At 41.2% G+C, this 14,638-nt stretch overlaps 1 protein-coding gene and 1 non-coding gene across 2 annotated transcripts in view; both read right to left on the bottom strand.

Annotated features, from left to right (window-relative positions):
• The window catches only part of LOC118363642 (ETS-related transcription factor Elf-1-like), an 89,647-nt gene extending 77,484 nt beyond the window's left edge, over positions 1-12,163 (bottom strand). Inside the window, exon 1 of the mRNA XM_052488467.1 lies at positions 11,944-12,163. The gene's annotated coding sequence lies outside the window, so the exon portion shown is untranslated. The remainder of the gene's footprint in view (positions 1-11,943) is intronic.
• A 577-nt stretch (positions 12,164-12,740) lies between these two features.
• Positions 12,741-12,812, bottom strand: trnae-uuc (transfer RNA glutamic acid (anticodon UUC)). Its single transcript has one exon. It is a non-coding gene; the product is annotated as a tRNA-Glu (tRNA).
• Between the last annotated feature and the right edge of the window lie 1,826 nt (positions 12,813-14,638).

Genomic DNA, 14,638 nt, shown 5'->3' with positions numbered 1-14,638 from the left:
GGAAATTAAGCTAGCGAGCAAATGTCTTGGTCAGGTAGCATAGGACAACAAAAACTAAATGCATGTACTGTATGACAGAGTCATAGACCATTTAGGCAACATGAAAGAGGGAGATGGCATTGGCGTTTCTACTGACACGCACGCACATACAGGTGAAGTCTGAAGTTTACATACACTTAGGTTGGAGTCAATTAAAACTCCACAAAACTTAAAAAAACTTCAAACTTAAAACTTCAACCACTCCACAAATTTCTTGTTAACAAACTATAGTTTTGGAAAGTCGGTTAGGACATCTACTTTGTGTATGACACAATAATTTTTCCAACAATTGTTTACAGACAGATTATTTCAGTTACTTCACTTGTATCACAATTCCAGTGGGTCAGAAGTTTACATACACTAAGATAACTGTGCATTTAAACAGCTTGGAAAATTCCAGAAAATTATGTCATGGCTTTAGAAGCTTCTGATGGGCTAATTGACATAATTTGAGTCAATTGGAGGTGTACTTGTAGATGTATTTCAAGGCCTACCTTCAAACTCAGTACCTCTTTGCTTGACATCATGGGAAAATCAAAAGAAATCAGCCAAGACCTCCACACGTTTGGTTCATCCCTGGGAGCAATTTCCAAACTCCTGAAGGTACCACTTTCATCTGTACAAACAATAGTACGCAAGTATAAACACCATGGGACCACACAGCCGTCATTTCTCTTAGGAAGGTGGCATGTTCTGTTTCCTAGAGATGAACGTACTTTGGTGCGAAAAGTGTAAATCAATCCCAGAACAACAGCAAAGGACCATGTGAAGATGCTGGAGGAAACAGGTACAAAGTATCTATATCCACAGTAAAACGAGTCCTATATCGACATAACCTGAAAGGCCGCTCAGCAAGGAAGAAGCCAGTTCTCCAAAACAGCCATGAAAAAGCCTGACTACGGTTTGCAACTGCACATGGGGACAAAGATCGTACTTTCTGGAAAGATGTCCTCTGGTCTGATGAAACAACAATAGAAGTTTTGGCCATAATGACCATTATTATGTTTGGAGGACAAAGGGGGAGGCTTGCAAGCCGAAGAACACACTCCCAACCGTGAAGCACGGGGGTGGCAGCATCATGTTGTAGGAGTGCTTTGCTGCAGGAGTTACTGGTGCACTTCACAGATGGCATCATGAGAAAGGAAAATTATGTGGATATATTGAAGCAACATCAAGACATGTTAAAGCTTGGTCACAAATGGGTCTTCCAAATAGACAATGACCCCAAGCATACTTCCAAAGTTGTGGCAAAATGGTTTAAGAACAACAAAGTCAAGGTAATGGAGTGGCCAACACAAAGCCCTGACCTCAATCCTATAGAAAATGTGTGGGTAGAACAAAAAAAGCATGTGCGAGGAAGGAGGCCTACAAACCTGACTCAGTTACACCAGCTCTGTCAAGGAGGAATGGGCCAAAATTCACTCACCGTATTGTGGGAAGCTTGTGGAAGGTTACCCAAAATGTTTGACTCAAGTTAAACAATTAAAAGGCAATGCTACCAAATACTAATTGAGTGTATGTAAACTTCTGACCCACTGGGAGTGTGATGAAAGATATCAAAGCTTAAATAAATAATTCTCTCTACTATTATTCTGACATTTCACATTCTTAAAATAAAGTTGTGATCCTAACTGACCTAAAACAGGGGATTTTTACTAGGATTAAATGTCAGGAATTGTGAAAAACTGAGTTTAAATGTATTTGGCTAAGGTGTATGTAAACTTCCGACTTCAACTGTACATACACACATAAATAATAATATATAATTGGAAAATATATCTTTTAGTTGTCACTGTATTTAGTGAATAGATCATGTTGAAATGGTGCTGGAATAGTGGAGGCATTGTTTTCTTTGCGATCCAAAATCAAGCGAAAATGTCAAAAACCTATTAACTTGCCTGAGTCAGGTCATGTGTGCATACATTCTACTTCACTGGACAGTGGTCCCAGTTTTGTAATCAAACAAATGTGTTTATTTTGCCACTACCCTGATTGTCTCAGCCTTAGGCCTATATATCACGGTGCCATGCATCTAACAACTGAGCTAAGAATGCATTATCAAAACACATAAAAAATACACACATAAATCAGCACTGATTGTCAATCTCTAGCCTTTTACCATATTTAGCATAATAACGTTGATTGGGTCACTAAATAACTAAGACATTGCATTGTTGTTTTGGAGCTTGTTTTCAGTTGTTCAAGGCTGCCTCTGGAGAAAAGGGAACACAGAGTCTAAAATCTATGACCTCTTAAGTTCTCGGCGGAAAACAAGACAAGTTATGTAGTTTACAAGACATCAAAACCGAGGTTAACATGATGACATTACAAATGGCAGTAAGTACGTATGGAGACATGGAGTCCATGTGTATAGTTTGGACTGGAGTCACATGCTTCACAGTGTGAGAGGCAGCATGCAGGCGGGATGGGGTTACAGGTGGAATTTCCCCTGGCTCCCCTTTCTCTTTGACGTCACGTCGGCCGCTTGGCCGTAGCGCTGCCTAGTGATCGAACGGATATATCAGAGGACGTGAAACTCAGGTGACAGAGCCTCGGTTGTTGAAACAAACTCAAAGTGAACTAAGGAACTTTACAGAGCAAGTTCCCTACTGTCTTCCGACAAAAAAATAGGGGGAGCCACCATGAAATATCTTTAGGGCAGGCACAATTAGCATGTCACAGACGATTATGGATGAAGACCATCATGAAAATAAAATAACTGTCATGACTGTTTTTGTGTGGGACGAACAGCTGACGGAAGACGGGGCATTTGTATGGTTGAGTGAGTTTCTTCCGTACCTTGGACTCTTAACAACGTGATGAAACTCTGTTGCTCTTTGCTGAACTGTAGAATATTCATTCAAATTAAATGGAATGTATTTTTTAATAATAATAATAATATATGCCATTTAGCAGACGCTTTTATCCAAAGCGACTTTTGTCATGTCAGTTAACAAATCACAGTACATACTGATGGGTACATTTCCTGTGGTGCTTTAACTTCTTGCTTTGCTCCTATGGGTACACTCGCTATGACAGCCAGTCTACCCATTATGACATCATTGACTTGAATGGGGATGCCCGGTCTATTCATTCCATTTCTATGGCGGTCAGGAGCTGAGGAGAGGAGAAAATGTGTGCCCCAAAACAGTTATATCGGTGACCACGGTCAAATTTTCAGTGGAAATTGTACTTTGTTGTACTTTGCAATCTTTGCAATCATTGTTTTTTGTTTGGCATACATTTAAATGTGAAAAATATGAGTCAGACTTCTGTTAACACTAGAACTGCCAAAAATTGTCAATCTGATCATTTCAATATTGTAATTTCAATAACTTAATTTCAATAAAAACCTTGAATCCACCTGTATCTGACGTTTCCTAAATACGAGTATTTTACATTCTAGTAGTACTTTCTGAGAAATATCATAAAAGACAAAAGAATTCTGAGAATTTCATCCTCAAAGAGCCATTATGGTCAAAATGCATATTTAACAGTAGAATAGCCAGGCCTATCAATAGCCACCTGTCTAATAAATACATTTAACTAGAAAATAAGCCTGGACTCAAACCCAGAGTCTCTGGTGGCATAGCTAGCACTGTGATGTAGTGCCTTAGACAACTGCACCACCCAGGGGTACCTTACATTTATTTATATTTGGATTTCATGTAATGGACATTCAAAAATAGTCCAAATTGGTGAAGTTAAATTTTAAAAATCTAAAAAAGAAAAACGGGAAAGTGGTGCATGCATATGTATTCACCCCCTTTGCTCTGAAGACCCTAAATTAGATCTGGTGCAACCAATTACCTTCAGAAGTCACATAATTAGTTAAATAAAGTCCACCTGTGTGCAATCTAAGTGTCACATGATCTCAGTATATAAACACCTGTTCTGAAAGGCCCCAGAGTTTGCAACCCCACAAAGCAAGCGGCACCACCAAGCAAGCGGCATCACCAAGCAAGCGGCACCACCAAGCAAGCGGCACCATGAAGACCAAGGAGCTCCTCAAACAGGTCAGGGACAAAGTTGTGGAGAAGATCAGGGTTGGGTTATAAAAAAGTATCAGAAACTTTGAACATCCCAAGGAACACCATTAATAAAAAATTGAAAGAATATTGAGAGGGGCGCCCACCAAAACTCACGGACCACGAAAGGAGGGCATTAATCCGAGAGACCAAAGATAACCCTGAAGGAGCTGCAACGCTCCACAACGGCGATTGAAGTATCTGTCCATAGGACCACTTTAAGCTGTACACTCCGCAGAGCTGGCTTTACGGAAGAGTGGCCAGAAAAAAAGCCATTGCTTTCCAGGTATAAAATCTATTTCATTCGTGGAGTGCCTTTGTAACAACTATGAAGCAGAAAGCTTGTGCATTGAAACAAAGTAAAAGCTTATTTTTCTACTGACAAAACAAATGAAAATACCCAAACCGCAAGACACGCACTGTCAACTAAGAAAATATCTGAAAATACTAGTAGCCTAAATATCAGTATAGGTGCCAAGCGTGCTTGTGAATAGAGAAAATCAGCACAAAAAGAATGTTAGCATTATAATGAATATGTGTCGATATACTGTAACTGTGGTCAAAAATAGCATATTATTGTCAGTTATTGGACACATTATTTGTGGCCTTGCTTGTGCTTAAAGTATTGTGTGCAATTGGATCTCATTTAGCTGTTATCCCTCGTCTGAACAGTCACCACAAATCTTTGTCACTTTCACTTGATTGCTACACTTCCCCCACACAAGTCGCTTGCAGCGGAAGCAAGTGTCCAGGTTCTGTTTCCGAGTGAATCTGATCACCTTGCAGCTTCTCCTCCCCCGGGAGCTGTTTGCAATTTGGCTCGCGCAATGGCTCTTTGGAATCTTTGCTGCTGCCTTGGCCCTCATATGTCTCTCACGTAGCCCGTGTGCCAGACTCATGGTGACGTCTCTCCCGCTCATGGGTGTTGTTCATGCACTGCTTGAACCACATCTGTTTGTTGATAGCAGCCAAGTCAAGCATATTGTAGAACACAGCAACAGGCCAGCGGCAAGTTCCTCCTTTCACCTAGTACAGCCGTGCCTCCTGATCAAAAACATTATCCAACACTCGCTCACCTGCTGCCCGATATGGATCCTTTCCCAGATATGGAAAGCCGTTCAGCATGAATCAGAATCATCATCAGATACGGTCCATTTCTTCCCCGCCATCCATTTGTCTTGGTCTTACCATTGTCATTCATGCACGTTCTCACTGTGTAGCCTACTCCAAGTAGACTAATAAAATAACTTTGATTCGGTGGACTGATATAGGGTACATACCATTTTAAGATTAGAATTAGAATGGATCAATACAACAGAATGGCCCTCCCTGTTCTTCATTCACTATTGGTGATTACAGAATTACGAATCCCTCACTCAACTCACCCATTCTCCCCTTTTCTCCCCCATCATACTTCATTTATTTAATCTGTTGTTATATGTTTGAAATTAGTTAAGGTATAGTTTAGGTTCAGTTTCGGGGCAATTATTGGTTGATCATCAACTGGGCATGAGACATTCAACTATCATAGGAGTGGAGCAGGCCGGGGGAAATCGTATTTTTTTTTATTTTAAATAACATGCGCTTCTAAAAATGGTTAAAACTCCAGTTTTGTTTGTGATATTAAGATTCTAACTTAAACAGTGTGTTATATAGATGTGTTTAGAAAAAGTTAAGGATGAGGGGGACATGACTTTAAAAAAAAATAAACATTTCAGTTTGTTTTGAAACATTATTATGCTCTCTGCCTTTCTAATGTTAATATATACAATCACAAATAAATCCATTAATATTTCATTCAGGAAGGTCATAAATAAACATGATACATGTTCATTAACTTCAAAAGAACAGAATAGCATGTTTTCAGTTGTATTTATCTGTGCAAGGTAGAGATGGCTATGGCTACGCCATGCCAATCTATGGCTGTGCCATGCCAATTAAATCAACTTGTTTGTTTAGTTCATCCCAGGCCCTGCCACAGTCAAGACACATGTTTTTCAGTAAGAATATATTTGAATATCCCAAATGGCTATCGCTGATTGTCACCGGTAGCCTACTCATATGAGGAATGCATGGAGCCCCGGTTATTCTGGGTGCCATGTGGAAAAAGTTATATTTTTAAACAGATACATCCTCGCAATTTGTACAGTTGTTTGGCAAAAATAGGTTCATTAGAAACATCGGAATCTGCTCTTTCTGATAGGGTATAGCAATCAAAACATCTGCATGGACTTCTGTAGGATGATATGGAAGAAGTGCTATTTGGTAAGCTACTTTCCTCTTTGACAATGCACGCTGTCAATGCACGCTGTCAATGCACGCTGCACAGGTCATCAGTCACAACATTCTCTATTCGATGATTGATAATATTGTCACCCATCAGACTATTGTAAATGTAATCTTGTCTTTAGGCTATATATATATTATTATATGTGAAATTAGTTTCAATATAATGTAGGTGTAGTTTGGCAACTGTTGTCTTACAGTCAGAAAATAGACTATCATCTTATTTTAGTATTTACAGTCTATGCGCTTCTGGATCAATCAATACATTTTCTGACTGATTACAATTTGCATTTGGTGTCCTGAGGTTTCTTATTACCTATTTTAACATAAATGCATTCATTTAGAAATGTATTATTTATAATGGAATATTTATACAATTGAAATATCAACTGTCAGAATGACCGTCATGGCCATTCTAGTAGTTATGGAATTCCGGCGCTCTGAGTGTTAATGTGGAATTGCCCATAGTCAGAGACACATTAAACATTGCTACCTTGTGGTTACCTAAGAGGTGTCAAATGACACTAATTTACCTCAGAGAGACTGATCACTAGACTAGATTGGAAAGAAGACTCCAAACCAGGCATCTCAGAGACATTACAGGGACTTCTCATGTAATGCTTTTTCAGAGAATGTGATAGAGCATATGTTTCCTACATCATCTGGCTTGAACCCTGACCAAAGTGGATATGACAAACACAAGAATCCTTTCATTCACTCACCTGTCTCTCTCAAGGCCACTACACAAGCTATCTGTCTATTGTAAGGCTCTAGTGGTGCTTCAATGGTGCTTTAATACGGTACTGCATGCTGGATGGGAACATGGAGAACATTCCTTCTCTTGGGTGGCTGGGGTTTTTGGGCCTTTCTCAGACACAGCCTGGCATGTATGTCTTGGATGGCTGGGGGCTCACCCATAGTGATGTGCTAGGCCGTCCGCACCACCCTCTGTAGAGCCTTCCGGTCGAGGGCGGTGCAGTTGCCATACCAGACAGTGACACAACCAGTGCAGCTGTAAAAGTTCCTAAGGATCTGAGGAGCCATGCAAAATAGTTTAAGCCTCCTGAGGGAGAAGAGGCACTGTCGTGCCGTCTTCATGACTGTGCTGATGTGAGAGGACCATGTTACGTCCTCAGTGATGTGAACACCAAGAAACTTGAAGCTCTTAACACTCTCTACTGTGGCCCTGTGGATGGGGGTGTACACACACCCGTTTCCTGTAGTCCACAATCAGCTCCTTGGTCTCACTGATGTTGAGGGAAAGGTTGTTGTCCTGGCACCACACTGCCAGATCTCTGACCTCCTCCCTGTAGGCTGTCTCATCGCCGTAGGTGATCAGGCCTACCACCGTGGCGTCATCAACAAACTTGATGATGGAGTTGGAGTCGTACGTGGCCACACAGTTGTGAGTGAACAGGGAGTACAGGAGGGGGCTAAGCACACATTCCTGGGGGGCTCCCATGTTGAGGGTCAGCATGGCGGAAGTGTTGTGCCCTACTCTTACCACCTGGGGTCGGCCCATCAGGAAGTCCCAGATCCAGTTGCAGAGAGGTGTTCAATCCCAGGGCTTGGTGACGAGCTTGGAGGGCACGATGGTGTTGAACGCTGAGCTGTAGTTGATGAACGGCATCCTCACATAGCTATTCCTCTTTTCTAGGTGGGAGTGGGCGGTGTGGAGTGCAATTGAGATTGCGTCGTCTGTGGATCTGTTGGGGCGGTATGAAAATTGGAGTGGGTCCAGGGTACATGGGATGATAGAGTTGATGTGTGCCATGTCCAGCTTTTAAAAGCACTTCATTATTACAAATGTGAATGTTACAGGGCGGTAGTCAATGTGACAGGATGCCTTAGAGTTTTTGGGAACAGGAATGATGCTAGTCAGCTTGAAACATGTGGGGATTACAGACTTGGACAATGAGAGGTTGAAAATGTCAGTGAAGATGCCTGGCAGCTGGTCTGCACATGCCCTGAGGACATGCCTTGGAAACCATCTTACGAGTATTGACCCATTTAAAGACATTACTCACGTCAGCCTTGGAGAGAGAGAACACCCAGTCCTCAGGATCTACAGGGGCCCTAATGCAGGGCTCTGTGTTGTTTTTGTCAAAGCGTGCATAAAAGGCAACTGGTTTGTCTGGTAGAGAGGCATTGTTGGACAGATCTTGGCTTCCTTTATAGTCCATAATGTACTGAAGCCCCTGCTACAGGCACTGAGTGTCAGAGCCAGTATAATAGGATTGCACCTTGTGACGATATTGTTGTTTGCCTGATTGATGGCTTTGTGGAGGTCGTAGCAGGACTTCATGTACGTCTTCTTGACCTCAGCCATAGCCTCAGGGTTGGCTGTGGTAGCTCTGTCCTTTAGCTTAGCACAGACCTCTGTGTTAATACAGGGCTTTTGATTGGGGAAGCAGCGAACCTTCACCGTGGGGATGATGTCGGCGATGCATTTCCTGATGAAGCTGGTTGCGGAGGTGGTTAGCTCGTCAATGTTATCGGCAGAGTCCTAGAACATATTCCAGTCAGCACTAGCAAAGCAGTCCAGCAGCATAGCCTCTGATACGGTAGACCATTTTTCTATGCAGTTTGTCACGGGTACTTCCTGTATGAGATTCTGTTTGTAAACAGGAAGCATGAGTATGGAATCATGATCTGATTTCCCGAAGGGGGGAAGTGGGGGGGGTTGTATATGCTTGCTTGTGGGTTGAGTAACAGTGGTTTAGGACTTTATTGGCCCTAGTGACAAAGGAGACGTGTTGCTAGAAGTTGGGCATCACGTGTTTTAGTGGCGCTGAATTTTATTCACCGGCAATAAGAAAAGTAGTATCTGGGTGCATGATTTCCTGCATGTTTATAGCCTTGTACCATTTGTCAAGTGTCAGCTTGTTGTTGTTGTTGTCCTGAGGTGGAGCAGTCACGATAACAGATGAAAACTCTCTTGGGAGGTAGAAGGGTCTGCATTTGACCATATGGTATTCCAAGATGGGTGAACAATAGGTTGAGACTTCCACTGCACACCATTTGCTGTTGATGCAGAAACAGCCCTTTCCCTCTGGTTTTCCCTGAATCCAATGTCCTGTTCGCTTGGTGAATGGAGAATCTATTGCGTTGGGTAGCCATGGGGGGTATCTTGTCCGAAAGCCAGGTTTCAGAAAAACAGAGAGTATTGCAGTTATGAGAGTCGCGTTGACAGCAAATCCACAATCAGAGGTCATCCATTTTATTATCAAGTGACTGTACAATGGCCAATAGCATGGAGGGAAGTGTGGGCTGATTTTCACATCACCTTAGACTCACCAAGATGCCCACTCTCCTGCTTTCTTTTCACCTGTGTTTCCTCTTGGGTAGCCAAAGATTTGGTCGGAGGTACACAAAGAGCCAAGGGCAGATCCAAGAGCTCATTAGGGCAGCTCTTGGCCAGTTAGAAAAGACTCAAGACTGAGGCCAGGACATTGATAGCAGCACTCAATATTACGAAGCACAAATGAGAACAGCTCTCCCATTGTCTGCAGTCTTCGTCACCCAGTCACAATCCTCAGCTGCTCTGGCTGCTGTGCCCTGCTGATGGTGACATCACGGTCACGCGATAATTACCAGGCATGTCACTAGCCCCAGATAGATATAGGCTAGTGTTCCCAGTCAGTGTGCATAAACTGACTATTAACTGAAACCTGATGCCTGGCCTGTTCTCATCCTCCATCATGTTAATCCAGGCCCTGTCTCATGAAAGGGAGGTTACTACCTCAAAGTCCCTTTGTGAGGGAGAAATCCCTCCAGCAACAAAGTTCAAAGGCGGAGAAGGCAGGGTCATTAATGCACATGACTGTCAAGACCAAGAGAGAGAGGGAAGGAGGGAAAGAGGGTGGGAAGTGTGCAGTGAGGCAGGCACCATGGGATTTTTTTAAAAACTATGCATGGAGTCTGGGGCTTGAAACATATGCAAGAGACCACTACACTGCAGACGAGTATATTTAGAGGCTCTTGTTAGGGGATAATTGGTTTCAGAAGACTGAGATTTCCAATTATCTACTGGGCCTCTGGGATAGGCGGGCTGTGTTGCGGGGGGAGAGGTGGGGTGGGTGGACAGTGGAGGAGGAGTGGGGGTCAGCAGGACCAGCTGATCTCTGTTGCTGACGGGCTGAGCTGAGTCGCGCAAACATCCCCCTAACCCTCCAAATAAGGAGAGCACAAGTATTCCCCTGTCTCGCCCCTACTTTTCTCCGGACAACAGTAGGCACGGAAGACCAATGAGATTTCTCAGCTCGCAAAGTCCCACAAGGCCAGCATCTTAAACCAAAAATGTAAACATCTGGCAAACGTTTATATTGACCACAGATGGGTTGAGGAGATCAGGTCATTTGAGAAAACACAGTTTAGTGTAGATCCAAGCCATCACATTTTTCTGGCAGTTGGATGTAGTTAATTACATGAAAATAAGAATATCTTAACTGATGAACATGTTAGATGAACATGATGAGTAGACATGGTTCATACAAGTGCCCAATAAAGAGCAGGGGGTCTTTCTCAACCTCTTGAACTAAATGGCCAACTTCATGATAGAGCAGCAGAACATTGGTAATGGTACCATTTGTCATTTCTACAAATCAGAGGGAAATACAAGCACTGGTGCAATGATACAGAATATTCTCCAATAGTATATTCAGAGACTGAAGAGATATTGGGTATGCTTATTCATGTGACGTCTAATACCTGTGGAAGCTGCAACAGTAGGGTGCAGTTGAACTCCTCTTAACAGATAAAACATTAACAATCTATTTCTTTCAGGGCTGTATAATTGATCCCTCACACTCACATGAAGCACAAATGGCAACTGGAACCTAGAGACACTGCAGACAGGCTAGCTCTGTCAGCAGCACACAACAGCCTCTCACATTTACCACACAGCACCCCTGTCACATGGAAGGCATGGTACACTCTTAGAAAAAAACTTTTCCAAAATGGTTATTTGGCTTTCCCCATAGAAGAACCCTTTTTGGTTCCAGGGAGTACCCTTTTTTGGAAAGGTAAGACCCTCTGTGGAAAGGGTAAACATGGCACCCAAAATGGTTCTACCTGGAACCAAAAAGGGTTCTTCAAAGGGTTCTTCTATGGGGACAGCCAAAGAACCCATTAGGGTTCTATATAGCACCTTTTTTTCTAAGAGTGTATCACATAATGACACGGCTTCTCAATAGGAGGGTTAATAAACCAGAGCAGTGGGTCATACATCTCTGTGATTTTTCATGTCAAATGTTCAGTAATGTGGGTCAGTGGCAGAACATTTATGTATAGAACTCTTTTGAATTTAAGAAATTAAAGTAGTCCATATTTGTTCTAGTCTACAAGGTGAATAGATGCAGTACAGCAAATAATAAACTTGCATTTTATTTGTTGTGGATTTACAAGTGGAGTACTCAATCCATACATTTATGGAATGGGAGAGCATTCTACGATATGAAAAGGAAAAGGACTGCTTGCGCGGGGGTAACACAACTGTTTCATTCACATTCCAGACTAATAGTCAAGACAACGTAAAAAACTAAAACAAATTAGAAGTACATCATTCGCAATTCGAATTGCAAAGACTCACCTTAAATCCTTAGTTTATAGTGTCAGACATTTAAAATGACAATGTCTTCATCAAAATCGTCCAGCAGCATAATATCTTCAGTAGGTACTTATCAGCATCTTGTTATTATCCCCCAAAATATAATCCCATTTGTGAGATGAAGCTCGAGATTATCAGTACAGTAAATATGCCAACTCTACTTTCACTACGTTCGCGTGGCTGACATAAGGTTACACTGTTAATTTTCTTATTTTTTTTCTTACCGAAAACCGATGCGTGGGGAATTCCTAGCAGTCACATTTTCCCTAAGAAATGATTGGCCAGCATTAGGGATTCGGTTGAAAAAAAAACAGGATGTTGTGAAAAATAATGTAATGTTGGTTACTCATGCTGAGAAATTTACTGGGATAGGCTAGAATAAACTACGTATCGAAATGTTTAACTGGAATGCAATCTTAATCATTATCTTTAGCATATTGTTTTAACACCAACTAGATTTACAATCACGAACAAAAAATGCATTGAATATACAACTTCAAGGATGTGGATAACGTTGATACATTGAAACCAAATGCACACTGTCCCGTGTGGTATAAACAGCCCTGGCTACACTTTCAAACCCGCCCACTTAAGGGATCGCAGTTTTGGTACATTGCCTATTTTGGTAATTTATTTTATGTTATAAATATCACCGTGTGTATAAGTTTCTACTGATTGTCAAGTTGAACAGTAATACATTTCAGACTTCATCAGTAAGGCTGATCACACATCTGTCCTGCGAAACAATTGCAAGTTCGCGACAATATTAAAACGTTGCATTCCCATACCGGGAGTCGAACCCGGGCCGCCTGGGTGAAAACCAGGAATCCTAACCGCTAGACCATATGGGAACCGACGTATTAACAGCACTCAAGTATATCTCAAATCTATGGGGATCCTTTTTTTAAAGCTTTCAAACATGTCAGTTACGGTTGGCTGGCCCTTCTATACGAGCCCTCCTCCGTTCCATGATTATTTTCTAGATTATTACAGATAGACTGTACTTGTTTTAAGGCCTGAATTTAACAAATGTCTGCTATTCATGGCAATTCACCCCCACCTAGTGTCGACTTCGTGTAACTTGTGTCATGCACTGGGAAACAAAAGTGTCTGTAACTGCTTTCCAACGATGTGTTTATTGCTTCCCTTTTTGTACGTGCTTGCCATTGAGCAAATAACCCATTTTCTTGAAAAAACATGCAGACCCCCCACCCTTAAAATAATACTACTTACAAGTCAAATAAGAACTTCCATTTGTTTCTTTTCCCAGTTTGATTATTTTGGAAATTACAGAGCTTTACCAAGTGGTTGAGAAATAAAAAGGAATTTCATAACAGCAATGCCATATTAGAATGAAAATTCGAATAGTATTTTTACTCATGTCAACAATATTACATAAATGACTTTAGATATACACTGAGTGTACAAAACATAAAGAACACCTTCCCTCTTTGCCCTCAGAAAAGCCTCAATTCGTTTGAGTATGGACTCTACAAGGTGTTGAAAGCGTTCCACAAGGATGTTGGCCCATGACGACTCCAATGCTTCACATTGGTGGAGCATTCTTGATACACTTGATACTTAACAGTTAAGCTGAAAAACCCAGCAGGGTTGCAGTTCTTGACAAAAGCCGGTGCACCTGGCACCTACTACCAGGTAATTAAATTGTTTGTGTTGCCCATTCACCCACATACACAACCCATGTCTCAATTATCTAAAGGCTTAAAAATCCTTCTTTAACCTGTCTCCTCCCCTTCATCTTCACCGATTGAAGTAGCATCAATAAGGGATCATAGCTTTCACCTGGACTCAACTGGTGAGTCTGTCATGGAAAGAGCAGGTGTTCATAATGTTTTGTACACTCAGTGTACGCTTCAATGGCTTTTATAGGATCCAAAGGTAAGCATTGTTAAATAAGGACAATGTCATATTTGAACAAATAATTAATAATAATTACATTGAAATGTATGTGTTTTCAGGTGGTGTATCGTGCAATTTCCCCTAAAACGGTTCTCTTAAATTTGAAGTGATCCAGGTTTTTCCACAATGTTTCATAGACTACCTTTTTTAAAATAATATTTAACAAAGTGCAGTTTTTATTACTATTATATGCATTATTTTATAGGCGACCTTGAGTCTGAAATGGATTATAATATAATAAGAAAATATGCCATTTAACAGACACTTTTAGGCAAACGCGACTTATTCAAAGCTGGCGAACAATAGTATGTCAAAGGGAGGAAGAATGGGGAGAAGAAAAAAAGAGGAAATAAAACGTTGTTTCTTCTTCATAATATAAATGTTTATTAATCATTGTTCATTATGAAAAACAATGAAAATTTCGTTTTTTCCTGTTTGAGAAAGGGCAAGAGTAGCCCCGAAAGACCCTGTTCGAATTTTGCCTTGGCCAGAAATAACATTTCTAAACATCCACTATAGTGTCTAAAAGTGTTATTTTTCACATCGGTGAATTTAAGATCACCTGAGTTAATGAAACATTTAAGGGTAGCATAATCATAACATATAGAACAAGTGTTGTTCTAATGAGGTTGGTTTATTACTGGTTGGTTTATTACTGGTTGGTTTATACTCCCTTGTTTATGCAATTATTATCTTCAATTATCAGTTCTGTTTCTTTGTGGACTGCATATTTATTATTATACATTCCTGTGAGAGC

The sequence above is a fragment of the Oncorhynchus keta genome, chromosome 30, assembly GCF_023373465.1.
Source record: "Oncorhynchus keta strain PuntledgeMale-10-30-2019 chromosome 30, Oket_V2, whole genome shotgun sequence".
Taxonomy (NCBI): Eukaryota; Metazoa; Chordata; class Actinopteri; order Salmoniformes; family Salmonidae; genus Oncorhynchus; species Oncorhynchus keta.
This window is presented reverse-complemented; position numbering and strand designations above follow the sequence as displayed.